This window comes from Lissotriton vulgaris, chromosome 3_1 (assembly GCF_964263255.1).
Source record: "Lissotriton vulgaris chromosome 3_1, aLisVul1.2, whole genome shotgun sequence".
Lineage (NCBI taxonomy): Eukaryota > Metazoa > Chordata > Amphibia > Caudata > Salamandridae > Lissotriton > Lissotriton vulgaris.
In genome coordinates, this window is record NC_141689.1 from 2,031,035,181 (window position 1) to 2,031,057,011 (window position 21,831).

Sequence of the window (21,831 nt, forward strand, 5' to 3'; positions counted from 1 at the left end):
CAGCTATATGGGGCATGATGGGGTACCTGGCCATAGAAGACAGAAGCTACTAATGAAATCCTTCACTTGAGTATATAATATCGGCATATGACTAAGAACATGGATATATGACACTTTACCTGGATGCATTATGGTTGAATGGGGGCATCATGTGTTGCAGTATAGTGCAAGCTGCACGTATCCTATGAGGCTATGCCTGAGCATGTGAGGCCGTAACTGAAACTGCCATAAGAGGAAGCCTTCCCACATTTGCACTGTGCACACCATTCACACACACATGCTTTTTCACCAGTTGCAGCAGTAAATGAGAGTTGTCTTTATTGCAGTTAATGTCTGAAATAATGAGGAATAATGAATATCCTACAATAGTTGACATTTATGTAATTTTACACGAAGAGAAGCGGATTTTTGAGGAAAAATTGTTATTTTTCTAAAAAAGTCTTGCAGTTCAAAAAAAGTCTGTATTTTCAGAAAGTAATGGTATGGTAATTCTGGACAAAATAGTGCATTAATGAATATAAAAACTCATGCACCGACTCTCTTTACATTTTGACATCTGTATACCATTAATAAACGTGTTTACAGTATGAATGATGTTTAACGGATTCTGCTGGTGGGAATTGTATATCTTAAAATACAACCCAAGGAATATAATACTCGCATTAAATTAATGGAAAGCTATGTTCCATGGCTTCTGTAGCGTAAAGAAAACATATATTATCAGAAGAATGCGTTCAGGTTGTTATTATTGCCACTTGATCCTCAAGCTTCCCTGGACATCAGATAATCACTCATCTGCCCTGAAATACCACATATGAAATGCTTGTGCGAGCCACAACTTAAGCCATGTATTCAAAGCAGCCATATCATAATACCCAACAACATATGCACTGTACACAACTGTACCCTTGACCTTTCATAAAATGATACAGCATCTCATATCAGCATACATAGAGACAGTTGCCAAAAACCAAGTACAGTGTCTGACACCGGATCAAAAAGAAGACAGGCTTGTTTCTTCTCAGGCTAGTAGGCGACACACTCTTTCATCTGTATGGTAAGGGATCCCAGAAACATTTCCTTACTTTGAGATCCAGGGTATTGCCTGGCATCCGTGGCAGGCTCAATTACAGATTTATTTAATACGCTTTTATTCTGTGTCCCTGCTGATATGTGTCCTTTCCTTTTACCTCCCACCTCTTATTGAGCTGAACACTTGATTGTTATTCCCTGTGTGCATACACAATGAAAATCCTTTAATTGGGTAATCCTTACAGTACTTGCGGAACTCTAACTTCCGTATTGTTACCATCTTCTTTTAAACTGATTTTTGCTTTGAACTGGAGTCTCAAAGAAAACTCTAGTACCATCAATCTTTGTCTAATTTCAGTGCTATATGCAAGTGTTCTCGATGCTGCTTTATAACAGTTGTTTTGTAATACATGTCTTTTAATTCTTTTTTGTCCATAAGAACAATGGATTCATTTTCGTTTGTGGCTCAGACTGCAGTTTGGTTTCGTTTCGTTTTAAACTGAATAGGTAATCTCTTGCATCTTGTGACACAGTAACTTCTGCACAATCACACAATTTGTTCTAGTGGGGATGCCAGGATCAAATCACGTCTTCTATGTAAGAAATTGGTTTATTAGTTGAGATGGTGGCAGACCCTCTTATGCAATAACACCAATCCTTTCCAGGTGCACCAAAAAAAATCAGCTAATTCAATCTGTGCTTAACCTTCAGTTATATTGCAACAAACACAGTCAGGCTCACTTAGAGGCAACGTTTAAAGTATTTAGACAGCACACAAACAGTAAAAATGGGAAGACACAATACAATAAAAATCCCAAGCCAATTTAGACAGGACACATTTTAATTAAAAAACTGACACCAAAATGAAAAAGAATCCATTCAGTAAATCCAAGAGATATTGAATATCAGATTTTTTGAGAAAATAGTGCCCAAAAGCAAAATCCACCACTTCCGATTATCTAGTCGCACTAGAGAGTTGAAAGGTTGCAAGTTCAGTGTCATGAAGGGTCCTAACTGTAGTGTAAATAGCTGAATGTTGCTGGAACTTACGTGGACGGTCATTGTGGCCTGTTGGTACTGTTGCACAAAGTGCAGATCTTATGTTGATGATCGCGGACATGCACAGCCCACGTCAAGAGCAGGTCTCGCCAGAGCTCCACGTTGGTAGTCATCGCGGTTGGCACAAACTGGCCTTTTCGTCATCGCAAGGAGTCCAAACGTCAGGATTTTCTTCTATTCTTGTTGAGGAGTTCTCACAAGGGACGTTTGCGGCATGTATGCAGGAGATTTCTAAATCTCGGGTACCCAAGCAACATCAGTAAGACAAGAGCCACAGCAACAAGGAAGATAGAAGCTTGTGTACTTTACTCCAAATACGAAGGACTGATATTCCACATTCATTGAGGCTTAAAATAATTGAGACTGACCTTCATGAATAAGCACCGTCTGTCAATATTATTGGGTGAGTAGAGTTTGGAGTTACGATTTTATTGAATAGATTCCTTCTAGCAGTGTTCCTCTGCCTATATGAAATTGAGCATTGGAAGGAGAGACTCTTATCAATAGATTTCTCCCAGATGAATATAGACTGAATGACAATCTGATATCGCTGTCAAAAGCAAGTAGTGAGAAGCCTGAAGAAGGAGGTTGGATCTGTGTAACCCTCTGAAATGCATCGCTTTTTCTAGGCCTACTAATAGTTAATTTTTAAGATATGATCTCTAGTGTTGCATGACATAGGTTAAAATGATGTGTTGAATCTACCAATCCATATCTCTCTGGTTATGTTCTTATGAACTTGGATTTATTGATATTGTATAAATTATTTTTTTATAATTTTTTTACTTCCGTTGTTTATAATGTGTATAACCAAGTCGTATTATTTTTAATGTGAAAAGGTGTTTATACATATACCTCTTTGAACCAACTTAGTAAAATCAAACATATGTTATTTATATATTGTATAACGATTTGACTTTCTGGCAACTGACAAACGGACCTGGTGTTGTTTGAGTCGAACATGTGGTGTGAATGCATGTTTGGTATGCTAAGTGAATACTCCAAAGGGAGTTTATTGCAGACTTGATTGAGTTCTCACAGATGCCAACGAAGAGTCCAGGGCCTGGGGAAAATTCTTGGGGATAAAGACTCACTCCACCAGAGGCCAGCAGCAGGGCTGAGACAGGTGCTGTTGGTGCTTGTCAACTCATCAGTTGCAGTGAGGCCTCTGGAAGCTTCTTCTGTCCCTGTATCTCACAGAGGAGGCAAGCCAGCTAGCCCTTGCAGTCATTCTGGTGGTCATTTTGGCACCACCTTTACGCATTACAAATTTGCAATATTAACGAGCACTTAACACTTGTTTTCTGTGTGGCCTAACAATATAAACGCAAATTGTTGCACTTGACATCACTCTTAAAGTGGATTTTGTGTAGAATTGAAGACTTCATATATACTTTGTGCCTTAATTCATTAAATGTCACATATTAAATGTGCACCATGATTTAAGATGCTAAATTGACATTACTAGGCCTGTATTTCTTTCTGCATAAGATGTTGTTTTCCATTTTCTGCCTGCGTCCCTTTTTCTTGCAGTATAATTCATATGGTTTGTTAGTTTGAGAATAGATTCCAGACTGTACTAGTAATTCAAGAGAGAGTATGAGAAGAAGACCTTGACAAGGAAAAGGGAGAGCTAGAGGGTTAACAGAAAGTCTCAATGTATTAATGTTGCAAAGGTGCATAGGTGATCAAGGACAGTATTGTTTCTATGTCTGGCCTGGGATAGATTGTCAATGTTACAGTTTCAATGTGAGAGTGGGAAGGACAAGGGAACCCCAGATGGTGCGAACAGAGTGGTCTTACCTGAGAGATTCTGGTGGAAATATTTGGAGTTCACAGTATTCAAAGTTAAACCACTTTTCCTTCAGAATTGGAGAGGTTTAGACCTGCTTCCCTTTGACTCTTGCAAAGTCTAGCTTTGGCTAATACTCATTTTCCCTAACTCAAGAACACTGTTGACTGCGCTTTCAAATTGCTGACACCTTCCCTCATTTTCCCCGCATTTGCCTACTTTTTCTGCATTTCTCTGATTTTTGACATCCTGTTAAGTTTTAAACCACCCTCCTTAGTTTGGACTTTAACATAGATGATTTCAGACTTCACTCATGTATAGAAGAGAGAATCAGAAACTCTTCTCTGAGGACCAAATTCTGTTGTTGATGTTTTGCTGTGACTGAACTTCTTGTTTGCATCTTGTTGGTACGCCTACACATTATAATTAGGTTGTTTTCCAGTTGTTATTCTACTTCTTTACAGCATGGTACTAAGATTTGTTTACCTTAACCTGACTGCTAGTTTGTAATAAATCCTCTTTTCTATAGTCACTGATTCCTGGTCCTTATTGTGTAAGCAAATGGGTTGCACTGTTAATTAAATTGATTGATTTAATGATAATTCCCTTTTCCCAATCAGTCGGCAATGGAAAGGTCCATCGAATCATAAATGGTAAGAGGGTTGGCACAGCGCTCCAACCTAAGTCATTCTGTTAGAACGGCCCATCTTGTCCACATGTAGCTGTTTTTGTTCTCACGTCTTGAAGGAATCAACAATCGATCACAGGAGAGACAGCAACAGTCCTGTTACCCTGTTCTGGCAGAAAGGCAGTGTTGATTTGGACACAAAAATGGAAAAGTTCTAAAAAGGTAATTTTCTGAATTACAACTAAAAATTCCTACTTTACCATTAAAGATGTTTGCAAATTACAATGTATTTGAGTGTAAACTTTAGTTTTATATCCGCTCCCAATATTCGGTTCGTACTTACAAAAAAGGTAACATATTATCCAGTGATAGTCAATTGGAGAGACAGGCTTTACAACAGATGTTAGAAATGGTGATATTGGCTGCGTTCACCACAACGGCTATCTTGGTGCTGAATAACAGACGTTTTATTGTTACCCAACGGTATTCATTTTATCGACCTCGGATGGATGAAAAGCTGAGTGGAATCGCTGGGATTTAAACCTGTGACCATGAGGCCGAACACAGGTCCCTGCAGTGGATGCATTAGTCCACTGAATCACCAGACCCAGCAGGTAGGGAAAGGATGATTCTGTGGTTCACCAGGACCTCTGGCTCTTACCAAACATGGTCAAGTGTGCATACTTTATAGAACTTCCACACGAGTAAGTGGTATCTCTGCATCCAAATCTTACACAAACCTGGCTAAATGAATTAGTTGTAGCTTTACACAAATCTTATGACACATGTCTTTGTGACTTCTTTTTTTGCTATTTATGCAGATTGTACAAACATTACCAGGTGCACCTAACCACATGATTTGGGCTTAACGGTAATAGAAATAAATTGAGGCCCTCAGTGTTTACAGTAATTCAACAATTCCAGTAACTCCATTATTGCAGCCAGTAATCCTAATATTTCTTCTAATTTAGCTCTACATAGGGAATATACCGAGAAAACTGTTCCTCCATATATTTTTCCACAATTCAAAGTGAAAGGTTTGCATCAGTGTTTTTCTGCTGATTACAGGCATGGTTTTCCCAATCAGTGACGCGCTATTTTAGCATTTCCACGTGCAGTAATATGGCTCTTATCTAAATAGACACATCTTGTGAGTTACGTTTAGACTTGCTTATTGCAATTCTAGCATAATTATTTTTCAACTGTGAATGTTTGCCTTGTGTTCAAAATGTACTTCTTTTTCGGAAATCCTTCATTAGGTACACTTGCAGTCTCTAATTTGTTAGCAAATACTGCTGAGCTGCCTGCTGTATTTATGAAACAAATTTAATAGACCTTTGTAAAAGGGCTCCCGACATTAACTGAAGCACTCTTTCAATGCCAAATAAAAAAGAAGAATATTTTGTGTGATGAAGAGAAGTTACGAAAAAAGGCCACCCAATATGGACAATATGGAAATGTATTTTAAATACCAAGATGTTGGTTACGAAAGACACTTGGCTGTAATATGTATGCAATTAATGGACACAGATGAAAGAAATCACAAACACCTGCTACTTTCCAAATATGAATTTCATTCTAGGTTGCCACAATGTAATCTGTCCCGAAACCATACTCTAATCAAATTATTACAGCATTTAGCTATGCTCAAACTTCAGGGTTGTCTTTCAGTCCCACAGCGAGAATTACTTCAAACAGGAAATCCTTTTTTCAGTGAAAAGGATTTTCATCTCACAACAGTAAGATGTTTTTACTGGGGACATGAAAGGGAAGCATTATTTCCAGTGCAGGTGCTTTTTTTTCGTTAGGAAAGCAACGAATTTGTAATTAAATTCACAGTTCCATGTGAAGTGAGAGCAATTAAACTGAACGGTGCTCAGCATCGTTGGAAGGAATGAGACTCTTCAGAACTTAGCCACAAGAACAAATACTATTGATGCTGGAAAAGGTTAAAGAGCACAAGAGTAGGATGAAACTGGACAGATGGGTTGCCTTTCAGATTGTTCTTTGAATCCGATTATATGCGGTCCTGTTAACTCACATTGGTTTGTAGTCTATGTATGATAAATCACTGGACGACCAATTAAATTTGTTGCAGCCTTTCTTGGGTTGTATGCCAGAACAAGCAGTTTACCAATTTCAATTGAATTAAACTACCTCTGTGGGTATGAAACATTGCAAACAGATGCTTGTGGCTTACAATGCATACAGATGATTCCTTTCAGGTTTAATTCAATATTTCTTTCTTCTAAATGTGGTAAAATAGCATCCCTTGATTTGGGTAGTAAATTCTAAAAGTTAGTAAGTTCTAAAAAGCTATTCAGTTAAAGTTTTATGACATAGAGCTGGTTCCTATTGCTTTAGACCTAGATTACAACTTGAGAACGTGAAAGATGTTGGTGTAGTCACTGCATAACCTAAAGTCTCATTTAGACAATGAGCCAGATTAGGAGTTTGGCAGTTCAACAACTGACGGTGCAACATGTCATCAGCTGTGGGACCGCCTAACCTGTGGTGCAATCACCTGCCAGCTTAGGTGTCAAGTCCTGGTATGGCGGGCGGTCCTTCGACGGTCTGACAGTGGCAGTCTGTCAGGCTCATTTACATGTAGACCGCAGCTGTCAGAGCACTGACTGCACCCTCCTACACAGTGAAGGCACACGGTGCAGGAACTGGGAGTGCAAATATAGGGAGGCACTACATGGGAGGGCAAATATAGGGAGGCACTACATGTTCCCTCTGCGTGCACCCCTTGGCCCAGAAGCAGAAGGGCCCCCTTAGTTGCCTCACCACCACCCTTTTCATGTCAGGCATGTCATGCTGAAGTACCACCTGCATACTGCTGTCTCAGCCTGTACAGCCTCTGCCACATGGAATCCGCAATCCCGGTGGAGCCAGCGCTTTAGTGCTGGTCCGACCATCGCAGTCGAAATACTGCAGGTGGTGCTGGAAAATGCCCAATAAATACCTCTAAAAATCACATTATAAATTTGCAAACATAAAAGGGGCCCTATTATGTAAAGGGCACACTTTCCCTGTTTGCGCCGGCGCACTTTAAACCAGAGCGCAAACAGGGAAAGTGCACCCTATGACATAGAATGCTCAGTCCCCAGGGCAGTCTCAAACTTGTGCTGCCTTGGGGTCAGCACATTCAAGTGAAATAAAGAGCCACTTTAAAGGAGCCGCTTTGTGTTTCACAGTGCAGGCGGCAAACTGCCTGCACCTTTAAAGGCGATTAGAGATCCCCTTGCAGACGGGGTGCACTGACTTCACTCGCCTGCTAGGGGACATCTGGGGGTGCTTCAATCAGGGGCACATTGACAGTGCACCACCTTTGAGGTGGTACACTTTCAGTGCACCTCATGAGAGCTTCTTTGCCCTTGCGCTCATGTCTGTAATGTGGAATGGGCGCAGAGGTAAAGGTATTCCCTCATTTGCATGGGGCCATGCATCATGCAAATGAGGGATCCGCCTCTTGAGAAAGTGCTGCCACTATATGTATACCAGTGCCTTCAGCATTACAGAAGGAGCTGCAGAAGTGCTTGTGCCCCCTTCTGTATTGCCAAAGTGACCCAGGCGTGCAAAGCAGGAGCAAACGCCTGTTGCGGCTCCGAGGCACATACTGTAATTCGGCCCCAGATGTGCCAATGCTGCTCATTGCTAAAGTGTTAATTTGTAATGAATATAAAAAGCAGATGATTCATTTCACATTTGACACTAATCTTTACTCACTGAAAGACACATTATATTGCATTGCATTTCCCAAAAACATGCAAACACAAAGACACAAAATAACACACAACACAAATGTAGGTGTTATCTGGGCCTGCAGCACTTTGCAGAACATTAGGAAGAGATCAGAGCTGAGGGCTTTGGCTTTACTTTTGTGCTTCCAGTACAAATGTTTGTGTTTGGTTTCCTATAGTTTTCAATTCATAACTCTACACAGCTTAAGGTGAGATCTCTGCCTATGCTACAGAACCATGTTTGGGTGATGGACACTTAAAATATGCCCTGTAACTTTCTAGTATTATCTTTTGAGTAGGTTGTTGTGTCACCCCCTCAATCACAGTGATAGGGTTAACATACTCCTACTATTAGGTATAAATATCCAAAACAGAGATAATGCATTACATATGCCTAAACCTAGGGATAACACTATGTGGATGTGGATATCATCCCTTGTCGATTTAACTTTGTGGATTTTACCTAGAAGTAAGGCAGGAGTATATCTGAATACTCCAGGAGTACTAAAAAAGTAGGTCACACCTGCTCATGGCACAATCTTGGTGATTTGGTCCCTAGATAATTTATGGCGTAAGATATTGCAACTTATCCTACTACGCTTTTTTATTCATCTATGAAATCACTTTCTTTCTTGATTTCCCAAAACGTATTTTCCACATTCTTGTAAATACCAAAATTGTACTATGCAAGTAAGAGAAAAGATCAGACATAGGGCCTGATTATGATTTTATCAGTGTATTCCAATCTGTGCGTAAACCCCCCTTTACGCTCAGTTTGGAATTTCAAGTATAAGGGGATTTAACATATCCAATAATTACCAGAATCATTAAATAACTCAAAGCTCGTTACATCTCGGCAGGGTAAAACTGCTGTAACTTACCAGGGGGAAAGCATATGGTACTTACAGTATCATGCGTTCAACACCATAATAGGAATGTTATACCCCACAACCTCATAATAGGTGCTATTTATTGCACCCAATAATGAACATACCCTGAGGTACAGATATTTATCAGGCGTGGCAAATAGGCCTACCCTAGCAATCAGTCTTAGAGACTCTCTCTCTCATTTTAACTAACTTTTAAAAAGTCATGCATGTGTACGTAATGTAAATATGAGTTAGGGTACACATTTCAATATCTAAATAAACTTCAAAGAAAGCTGAAGGATATTGTCACATAAACCCTTTATCATCGAACCTCAAATCTGAAAAATATTGTACCCAGGAAAGCTGAACTGGCATGGGACAGAGGCAGTGTGGTTTATAAATACATCTTAGTCATAAACAATGCATTGTCTTATTACAACAGTAAACTGCTTCAATGCAATTGATTCAAAGGTCTATTGTAGCGCACTCGAGACACATGACTGATCAATGCTACATTATCCTCACTGACAGTACTCACTAAAAATAAAAAAATTGCCAACGTAGAGAAAGAATTGGGACTCGATCTCTCCCCGGTCACATTAGCTGACTCTGATGCTGTATCGCTACAGCATTCAGCTCCCTCTATACCACTTGAACCAGACATTGTAGTAGTGAACGCCCCGCAGGCTCACCCTTCTGAACAGGTTCTTTCAGATACTCTACAGAGAGGCAGCATGGGGCAACTGGAGGTGCGTAAACCTGTAAATTCAAAAAGTAAACGTAATAATGGGAAGAAACCTCACAAGCAGCCCACAGGGAGAGTGGACACAACATCCACCCTTAGTCTCCCTGCTAATTTGGTGGACTTGGTGGAAGGCCTAATTGAATCCCGTTTGGAGCCTGCACTTGTGAATATTGCTAAGGACATAGTGGACTCTTTTAACACCTGTGTTGCAAATAGCATAAAGAAATGCGAAAATATTGAACATTTCTTGAGGGAACTCAGCGTAAAACATATTGATTGCAATTTTAGCAGGGCTGAACACGAGAGTCAAATGCTGATGAGCAGTCAGGAGGCAGTCATGGATTCTCCCCCGTGTGTTATCTCCCAGACTCAGCCTGTGAGACATACATTCCAAGGGAAAAAGGTAGCGATGAACCTGGGGGAACAGCAAGCCAAACCTCCTGAGGGTAGGCTAGTAAGGCCCTGTACCTTAAATCTACCCACAATAAACCTTCCCCCACAAGCTGCACCCTTAGTGGTAATTTTAACAGGGGTTCCATGTTTAACAAATGGTGCCGCGGAAACAGAGCGTGATCTTCTGAATAGGACAAGAAGGTGGTGTTCACAGTTTCAGCAGCGGGAGTGTTGATGTTGCTTCTAATATTATCATGGCAAGAGGGGTTGAGTGGGTGGGGAAGAGAGAGAAATGTATTCCAGGAGATTGCGTGGTCGTTAACTTTAATAGGCCAAACATTGTTGATACCTTATTGTGGGATGGCTCCGAGCTTGATGGTTTCGGCATAAGGCCACTTCCTCTAGGCTATTTTTACCCTCCACCTTCCCACCTACAATCTTAACCGCGCTTACTCAAAGCACCACTGTCCCAACGCCCCCTGTGAAAGTCCATGATTTAAAGTATAACTCATATCAAACATACCAGGCTACCTTGAGGGCAGCAGAAATGGCTATAGCCCCCCAGAGCGTAGCAGGACAACATAGCCTAGGTTATCACTCAGGACTAACTCTGACTAATAGGTTCTCTCCTCTTTCCAGTCTGGATACTAACAACTGACAATCACCTACTCACACGGCCGACACTGAGCAGAATAGGCAGGTCACATGGCGTCATACCAACAAGTTAGTTAGCTGGAACGTGGCGGGGTTGAGAAAGAAAGCTGCTGATGATAGATGGTTACATTTTGTGTCACAACACGATAATATCGCCCTCCAGGAGACATGGGACACAAGTGATAATTACTGTCTAGATGGGTATTGTAGCTTTTCTGTAAAGGCGATTCCCGGCCTCGGAGGGAGACCTAAAGGAGGCTTGTACACACTTACCTCACTTAAACTGTCCGGTTCATTCAGAAAGCTGGAGACAATTTCAGTTAATATCTTGTGTATAGAGTGGGCTCGTCCCAAGCATTTAACATTTTTAATAGTGAACTTTTATAATGCCCTCGAGAAGGACACGCGGAACCTACATTTAAGCTCCTTGGCATCCTTCTTCCGAATATAAGTCAACACATAATGCTTTATTCAAAGTTATTTTAATGGGAGATTTTAACATACATCCATGTGGATGGGATTGTCTTGAAAAAAACACCAAACAGGTCCCCCTGGTTCTATTTCCACTCACTTTGAACATTCCCCACAAGGGGAAGTGCTGGAAGACTTACTTGCTAATATGAATTTGTTTGAGTTAGATGGGGCCTGGGGGAGGACAGGGCCCCGACATTCACAGGCAGAGAGGCTGACACAGTGACTGATTTCATTTTTGTTTCAGCCGGTATAGTTAATGTGGTCACCTCCTATGAAGTTGTAGTCTCAGCATTTAGCGACAATAATCCCCTGGTTTTGTCTTTGATTCTTGGGGGGGAAACAGTTAGACAGAAGGAGCGACTGGTAGGCTGCATTGATAATCTTATTCCAGAGGACCAGGGTAGGAGACTAAACTGGGCCAAGGTGGTCCCAGGTACTTTCATGCAGAATCTTGCGATCAAGGTACAAGCGGACATAGCGGTATGTTTAGATAGCATGGCGGACGGTAAAGAGATTATTAATTCCTTTGTCAGCATCTGCACACAAGTTAGCCATGACCTGAAGTGCAATAAGAAGTGGGAAGGTGCAAACCAACCAAGGTAGTTTGATGAGATTTGTTCAAAAGCCAACAAAGATCTAATGTACGCACTAAAACAAATTCCCAGAAACCGGGAGCTAGTGGCTTTACTAAGAAAAAATTACAAACTTGCCATGGCCAACCGTAAAAAGACCATTAAAAGTGAGGCCTGGGAAAATCTCATGTCAACAGATGTTCTTAGAGACAGTTCAAATTTTTGGGCAGTGTTCAACCTTCCCTATTTCTCAGGTATAGACAACTCGGTCATGGATTCTGTGATCCCTGACGACAAATGGGTTGCCCATTTTAGTAATATATACAACAGTGAGGAGGAGAACACACTAGAGATGGGTCTCGTATATATGCACTCAGTTCCCCCTTTGTTTTTTAAAGAGGCCAAGGTTCAAAGGGCCATAGAGGAGATGACGAAAAAGAAGGCACCGGGCCCAGATGGTGTACCTGCAGATCTATATAGGACTCCTTTAGATTTCTGGTCAAAGATTCTCACAAATGTTTTTAATTCCACTCTTACATCTGGGTTCCCTTTGTCATGGTCCACCTCTACAATAATACCCGTATTTATAAAAGGTTCAAGAAGTGACCCCGCCTGCTACAGGCCGATCTCGCTGATTGACTCTGCCGTTAAGATCTTGGGCAGAGTCATCTTGCAGAGACTTGGAGAACATCTGAAGGAGAGGGGGGTGCTCTCAGAACTACAATACGGGTTCAGGGCGAAAAGAGGCACTCTTGACCAATGCCTTAATCTCCATATGATAATTATTTAAATTAGTAAATACACCCAGGCCAAGGAGGGCCTGCTATATATGGCCTTCATGGACCTGTCATCGGCCTTCGATCTGGTCAATCGCGCTAAGCTGTGGGCCATCCTGACTAGCATAGGGGTAGACCCTTCCTTGGTGAACCTCTTAGCGGTCTTGGACCAAGACCCATTAGACTCTATTAGAACTAACAAGGAGGGTGGAAGCACCAGGTTTTTTAGATCCAAACGAGGTGTTAGGCAGGGTTGCATCTTGGCGCCCCTCCTATTCACCTTATATATAAACTCACTTGAAAAATCTTTGGAGGGGACCACACCAGACATCCCACGTGTAGGGGACTCTGCAGTACCAGTACTCCTTTACGCGGATGACGCAGTGCTATTGGCCTGCACAGGGGTAGGGCTGCAGAGACTCCTAGATCCTTTTGGGGAATTTATGCTTTCCTTAGACCTACAGGTAAACAATAAAAAATCGCACGTGATGGTGGCGGGGAAACGGCCAAAAGCTGCCAAGATAAAAAGGTTTTCTTGCAATGGAGAGGGGGTCTCCAGGGTCCCGGTCTTTGCTTACTTGGGCGTCATTTTCGATGAAAGGGGTACCTGGAGTCCCCAATTAAATGCGAAAGGCATTGCTGTCACCAGATCAACTTCAGCATTATTGAGCTTTGCAAAACGTTTGCGTTCGTGCCCTATAGAGGCTCTGTTGACAGCATACAAGTCTAAATGCCTCTCAATAGCAATGTACGGCGCTTCCTTGTGGGGATTCTTACCTCAAGGTAAACTCCAGATAGTAGAAAACAAATTCCTCAGATCTCTGCTAGCGGTCCCTCAATCGACCCCAGTACTTTCAGTCCATTCTGAGCTGGGTCTTGGTTACAGTACCGACCAGTTACAACTGGCGTCACTGATCTGATGGGCTAAAACCTGGCTCAACACCGAAATTACTTTGAATCACACTATTCTTAAAGACTGCATGGCACTGGACAAAGTAAACCAAATTCCTTGGTTATCATATATCAAGGACACTTTGAGCAAACTGGGCAGGCCTGACCTATATAGCCAAGTCAGAAAGCAGAATCAAGCTAAACGATCTATGTAACAACTATGATTGTGATATTAAAATAATGACAACCAACATTATGTAGACTCATCACCCAGACATGTATATGTGTATTCAAATTTATTATTTTAGAAAGTTGATATAGATAAATTGTCTTTTTATGATTCTTTTTTTCTTCTCATTTTTCAATTTATTTATACATATTTTATATATATCATATACAATTCATTAACATTTAGGTATAAAGTTAAAAAATACAAAAAAACACAGTGAGCATTAGACAAGACAGATGATGGAGGCAAATGCGGCAAGGTAGTTCACAACGCGCGTTTCGGCCAATAAGCCTTCCTCAGGTGACCGTCTATTGCAATTGGACGCAGTACCCAAACCATTCAGCCCACCAGATAAGAAAGGGAACCTGATGAACCGGGAACTCGTTTTTTGACTCAGATGAGGCTAGTTTCAATCCGACATAATGATCAGAGCCCTATTGAAAACTGGTAATGTTGATCATTTTGTGAATATAAAAGAAGTGGGACTGTCACGGAAAAACAGCCACAGGCGTTGATATCCGCACTACAGATGAAGGTGTCTGATACCGAACCTTAGCATCATAAGAACGGGCTCCCGACATATCCCGTGTTGATTAACCCGCATTCAATTAGGAAAGGTGATTACCACGAGCGATTAATGCGTTTAATGAAACAGATACTCTTCAGAGGGTCGTATGACCTAAATGGTGCGACTGTTTTGAAAACCGAGAGATAAGTTTCAGGTTTATTGTCGTATATATCTTTCGTCAATGAAGAAGGAAGTCGATGGATAAGACTCTCGATGCGTGTAAGCGAACACGCGAACAAACGACGATACAGTGATGGCTGGATGCAAACGCTTGCATCCAGCCATCACCGTATCGTTGTCCATCCATCGACTTCCTTCTTCATTGATGAAAGATATATACGACACTAAACCTGAAAGTTATCTCTCGGTTTTCAAAACAGTCGCACCATTTAGGCCATACGACCCTCTGAAGAGTATCTGTTTCATTAAAAGCATTAATCGCTCGTGGTAATCACCTTTCCTAATTGAATGCGGGTTAATCAACACGGCATACGTCGGGAGCCCGTTCTTATGATGCTAAGGTTCGGTATCAGACACCTTCATCTGTAGTGCGGATATCAACGCCTGTGGCTGTTTTTCCGTGACAGTCCCACTTCTTTTATATTCACGAAATGATCAACATTACCAGTTTTCAATAGGGCTCTGATCATTATGTCGGGTTGAAACTAGCCTCATCTGAGTCAAAAAACGAGTTCCCGGTTCATCAGGTTCCCTTTCTTATCTGGTGAGCTGAATTGTTTGGGTACTGGGTCCACTTGCAATAGACGGTCACCTGAGGAAGGCTTATTGGCCGAAACGCGCGTTGTGAACTACCTTGCCGCATTTGCCTCCATCATCTGTCTTGTCTAATGCTCACTGTGTTTTGTTGTATTTTTTAACTTTATACTTAAATGTTAATGAATTGTATATGATATATATAAAATATGTATAAATAAATTGGAAAAAAGAGAAGAAAAAAGAATCATAAAAAGACAATTTATCTATATCAACTTTCTAAAATAATAAATTTGAATACACATATACATGTCTGGGTGATGAGTCTACATAATGTTGGTTGTCATTATTTTAATATCACAATCATAGTTGTTACATAGATCGTTTAGCTTGATTCTGCTTTCTGACTTGGCTATAGACCGTATCCAAATTAGTTTATTTTCCCTATGTATAGCAAGTATATTTACAATATATAGGGGTCCCCTTCTTTCCAAATTTTTTTTTTCAGGCCTGACCTATACTCTTTCCCCAACTTGTTACAGGAGGGCGATGTAAAATGGATTAAGGATAACTTTCTGGGTCTAGCTGAGCAGGAACGGGAGGCAGTGGAGGTTCTAAAACCGGGCATCAGAGCCAACTATATGTTTCTGACCACTCCTTCAATAGAACCCTACTTGAAAATTGTTACCCGACCGTTCCATCGCCATCTCCTTGTAAGATTCAGATTTAACATCATTCAGTACTCCTTGGGCCACTATCCTGTATGGGGGAAATCAGACCTGACCATCCCCTGCAGCTGTGATAACTTTTCGGAACAGTCACTCATGCACTTTGTTATGTTTTGTGGCCATTTTGAGGACAGTAGAAAACAGTTCCTGGTTCCCATCCTGAGAGAAGCGGGCTTTACACAAGTCCGGCCTGCACTCCTTTATTTACAACTGTTGAGTAGTACCAGAGTAATCTTTGGGATCGCAAGCTTTTTGGTCGCTGCTATGCGCATTAAGACCAAAAAACTGTTGTTAAATGTCTCTGAGGTGTCATTTTAACGCAGTATGTGGGGATGCTTTATCTATACTCTATGTACAAACATGACAATTAATTGTTTTTTAAATTGTTTTTAATACATGAATTGTCGTTTAAAATGTGATGGAATTGCTTTTATGATTTTAATTAATCGAATAAAGTATGACTTGACTTGACTTGACTTGATAAAAAAAGGAAAGACTGTCATGCGATTGTTTGGTTACGAGTTGACTGTAGGCATGGAAAACTTACAAAGTGATAGAGGCATGTGCCGCCATGCAGCATTTCTGGCGAAAGACTGCAGGGCACCCTTAACAAGTCTAAACTGCAGGTAAAGTTCTAAAAATAAACTTGCGTTTTCCTAACTTTTAATATTTTGAAATACATTCAGTTTTTGGAAAAATGTCTACTGTTCTTTGTCGCCAGGTAATTAGTAAAGGATTGCCCATAAATAAGCTAGAAAAACTTTGCGGTACACCTCCAATTAGAGTAGATTTCCAATGGGAGCAGGAACAACCCCAAGCGTGTGCAGCTCGTGGAATGCAATGTGAAAGGTTGCTTCCTCTGAGTGTATGGCATAAAAGCAGAGAAAGACGTGGAATATGATCAGAGCCAAAACCGGAGACCTGTTCAGGAAAATAAGCAAATGCATGGCTATATTTACTTCAATACATTTTTGTTCATTGAAAAGTACAGGGAATGATTCTTGTTGATGTTTGCACATTTGCAAAGTGCTTATTCATGAGTGATACCTGTAGATTTAGTGGGGGACGAGGTTGTATTTTCTTAACCCAATTTCATGAAGTGTCAAGACATACAGCACCATAAATTATTAGCCTGTAAGTCACATTCCTAAAAGCGCCTATCCGTTTAGCTTTTATAGGGTGAAAATGGAACATCAAGCTTTACAAATATATGGTACAGGCATAGCATAGGTCCCCGCAGTGCAACCTGATACAACATAAAAAGCAGGTACATAACAGCTGAGAGGAACAGTGTTTTCTTCCATGAACACACATAGCAGGCACAACATATGTTGCAGCAACTGTGAAATCCCTTTGACAGCAGACATAAGTATCAGTAATTGCCAACCATATTCTTTGTGTTCTGCCTTTTACTCAGGCTTAGATGCACCTTTTCCGTGTAAAAGTGTCATATTTTATGTTGTTTGCAGAGCTTGTTTGAGAATGTTGAAACTTAAAAAAAAATCAAAAGTGTATTAAACGTCTAGTTTGTCAGCTACTGCAAGCATCACAATCGTATATATGCGTTTGGAATATCTATTATAAATGTGGAATCTTCCCAATTCAAAAACTCCATATTCATGATAGTTGCTCACCCGACAAAGCGACAAAGATTGTTAACTGTGTAAACCACCTAGTTATGTTTAGTTATTGTCTCTAGGAGAGGAATCAGACAAAAGGCAAGCGCACAGGCTTACTGTCACTCTACTTGACAGGACTGGACGGGTCTTTGAAATATAAACCCAACAGTACACAGAGGTATTTCTCTGCAAGGTAGTATAGGAGATATGGTGGATGTTGAAAAGGTGTAACAACAGGTTTGAACTGCCATGCACCATGTCCATGAAACTCTGCTAAGCCCCATTAATGATATCCCAGGGTAAAAACATGAAACATGCATCAAAGGCTCTTAAAATTGCCATCATTCTCAGTCATGATTGTTCTAGCAGTGGTCCATTATATTGCAGTATTTTTCGAGATTGTTTGGCTCCCTGACACATAGGAAAAGAGATGTTCTCACGCGCAATCGTAACCACTGGGTGGCAAAACTTTGAGATTTGTTTCCAAAATGTCATCCCTGGTCAATGGGACATTTAGCTGTGCTGTTTTTGGTCCCTAAATACTTTGTTATTTTGTCTCCTAGTGTCTATGTTAGACCTGGAATCTTTTGGTGTGGTTTCCCTTCACTTTTTGCCTTCTGACCTTGTTTGACTGTGTGCTGAACTTCATTTTTGCTGGTTTTAGGACTCTGGGCACTTTCTCACTGCTGCCCAGGGCTAAAGGGCATGTGCTCTGTGTCTAAAATGTAATGGCATTTAGTTTCTCCATGATTGGTCTATTTGATTTACCAATAAATCCCCAGTACAGTGCACTATATCCCTCCTCCTCTCAACACGGTAAACATTGTAAAGAATCTAGGAGTGAAATTCGATACCTCACTATCCTTTTTATCAACAAGCTCAAGCTGTGGCAGGCACGGGCTTTCACTTGATAAAATTCCTTTAAACGTTCTTTAAACTATTCCCTTGCACTGACAGAATGGCAGGGGCAGTACCCCTAATCACATCTAGATTGGAATATTGTAACAGAGTATATGCAGGGACAAATAAGACAGTTTTCTATAAACTACAGATAGTCCAACATGATCCACACATCTAGTCCTGAAATGGTCACGAGGCTCCTCAGCATCAGCAGCCCTAAAGTCGTTTGACTGGCTGCCCATACATAAAAGAGTTCTTTTTAAGAACCTGGTATTTCACTACAGAGCTTTTACATCATCAGGACCTAAATACCCAATGGCTAGGTTTTCACCCTATGTAACTCTGCGCCCCCTCAAATCCTCAAAGCGAATCTCCTTAAACCCCTAAGCTTTAGGTGCATCACGAAGGGCGGCAAATCAGTTGCTGTCCTGGGGACCAAAGCATAGAATGTTCTTCCCAGCCGGCTTTGTTTCTTTCATACTGAGCTAAACTTCAGGAAAGCCCTGTAAACCTGGATTTTTGGTGCCCCAGACTTCTGCCTCTCACTTATCTGATCTCTGAGTTACACTCTGAACCTTATGAACAGTCCCGCATTGCGCCATGATGGTCCTCGGAGTGACAGCTGCGCTTTATAAATTCTATATAATACATCATAACATGTGCTCAGGGCCTGTAAATCAAATGCTTTTAGTGGGCTTGCAAATACAACGAAAAATGCCCACACCAATCAGAATCTCAAAGCGATTATTTCAAGGTCAAAACAAATAGATTTCAGTTTTGTCCGGGTACTTTTATTTATACCCCTTTAAATTTCAACAATTCTTTTTATGAACTTTTCTCTTCTTTGTGAATGAAAAGAGAAACATATACACATTCAGAGCTATTTTACACAAATATATACAACACATATACCAACTACAACACTTCACTTTAGTAGACAAAATAAATACAGTATATACATCCTACATGAAATACAAACAATATATATTCGTACAAAACAATCAATATTCAAAAAATTAATCATAGACAAAGTCAAAGAAAGGAGACAAAGTCACCAAATGGTGAATAATTTTTGAGAACTAGCAGCCACTAGTTTATCCAATCAATGATATTAATTGCTCCTTAAGCTTGTGCCGACGCGTTTCGAATCCAAGTAATGTACTTCCTGGATTCTCATCAGGGCTTCGTCACTTATCTGCAATAGGTGTAAACAACAATGTTGTTTTTATGTTGATTGCCAAAAGCCTCTATTACCCCTACATCTTAGGTTCCTAAATTAGTTTTATATCTACCTGCAGTGGATAGGCCAGTTGTCTCTTCTTGAGACTCGAAATGACTTTCTACTAGCTCCTTGATTATATCAATCTTGCTTGTAACAAGAAAAGGGGATTTTTGAGCAAGTGGGGATTCTATTTAGGTTAAAACATACCAGTGTGGTCACAAATATAGTGCCAAGGGTGGTCCTACCTTTATTTTGATGGAGATAAGTTTTGATCGTGCCAGATCGCTGGGTTGGAGTCCTGTTCAACACTTAACCTCTGGGAGTCTGAGGGAGTTGATAGTACGCAGTTACTTATGGTTACCAGCTAGTTATGTCATAGAAATAATGGTCAGGCGCATGCCTTCCTACCTTGTGCGGAGGGCGTTGTTTTCGGAGACCCACTTCTAGTATTTTCAAAATATTCTTTTCAATCTAAGAAGCGAGAAGCCATATATACAATAAATCTTTGTCCAATCTCATGACAACTACAAAAGTCCCTGCCACAAGCGTGTTTCTAGATCGTACCTGGTTCTTGCCGTAATGCCGTTTTCGGCCGTATATCTATTGCTGGGGGCAGCCGTCTCAATCACATTCGGTCCTAATGCATTTAGGGAACCCGTACATTTGGTCAATGTCTATTGAGCCCTCGATACTAAGTATCTATTTTTTAAAAGGGTGGGAACACGTTACCTCGCTCTCATGTAGCTGTCCTGTCTCGACTTGCACCGCAGTGGCGGCCATCTTAGATTCCTCCGTTATACGTGCTTACTTGAACCACTGGAATTATGGTACTCATAGTTTCAATGAAAGAAGAATTACAGTATCAATGTAAATTGTGGCCCAGAGCTGCCTATCTGGACCATTATATTTGGTGTTTATGCTTCGTGTTCGGTAGAACTCCATCTAGACTGGCAGACTAATTCGGGGGTACAATTTAGGAAGGCGGGAGTGTCTTCGTCTACAGGGTGCCATGGGAGTCTTAGGGATATCATAGCCTAGATATTTCAGAAAGGCTATTAAGACCAGTTTGAGTTGTATTAAATTTTAGAATTAGGTACGTTTCCTTCTGCAGCAGTGCTCTCCCTACATCAGCCGGATGTTTGGTATTGTCCATGCTGAATAGAACAGACCATTTAAAATCGTTTTCTCCATGACCCTTCTCTTCAAAATGTTCTACCATTGGGGCAGTGGCCACTTTCTTTTTGAGCCTCGACCTATGCTGGGTAATTCTCATATTCACTTGCTGGTTAGTTTTCCCAATATAGATCTTATTGCATGGGCAAGTTACAACATAAACAACATTCCTCGTTTTACAATTAGAAAAAGAAGAGTGTTTCCATTTAACTCCCCTATGTTCAAATTCAGTCCAGGGGAAAACAAACTATGTGAATTTCACAGAACCAGAACCATAAATCAATTTCTTCATTTGGCTTTTCCAGTCGGCACTTAGCCAAAGGCACACAGACATACCTGCCAACTTACAAATTAATTTCACAGTGAGAGAAGGGGATGGGGCCTTGAAGGGGACAGTGCCCCATCCCAGGAGCTACCTAAGAGATACTCTGCCCCTCACTAAGCCCTACAGCACATATGCCAAAATTAAAATGGGTCATTTAGGCTGTTGCCTATGTCCTGGGATGCTTCTCACTACTTAATGGACTTTGACTACTTTCTTCCTATGAAAACGAACTGGAAATCCACTGTTTACTGTGTTTTCCAGCTCATTTCCCATGCCTCTGTGAGATTTCAGCCCCTCACTGGGCGACCCTGTGAAGGGAGCAGAAGTCTTGTGACACACGGAGGCAATGGGTTGAGTTGGTAGGTCTGCACAGATGTGCTCCTTACTTTCACTCACCTTCCACTCCTACTCCAGGGTCAACTGTGTCACACCATCAGCCACTTGGAGGCCTTCTGTTCCTCATGCTAAAGTCCTCACACATTGAAATTCCCTACTTTCGGGCATCCCCTAAACACATTACTCAGACAACCATAGTTTCCCTACATCCACGCATGGGACTTTATTATTTATTAAATGTAAGTTAATTGCTTCGAAGATCTAAATACCAAACGTCCAAAAGATTTACCACACTGCCAATTCCTGAGGAACATCCTGATAATGATTCATTTCACTATTGTTATAGCCTCTTAGCTGCCCTTCTATTGGGATCACTGACAAAATAT

The 21,831-nt window shown here is 40.9% G+C and overlaps 1 protein-coding gene across 1 annotated transcript in view; it reads right to left on the reverse strand.

Moving 5' to 3' along the window:
- Window positions 1-21,831, reverse strand: part of MTNR1A (melatonin receptor 1A) — a 123,681-nt gene that overhangs the window by 16,472 nt on the left and 85,378 nt on the right. The gene's annotated exons all lie outside the window — the stretch shown is intronic.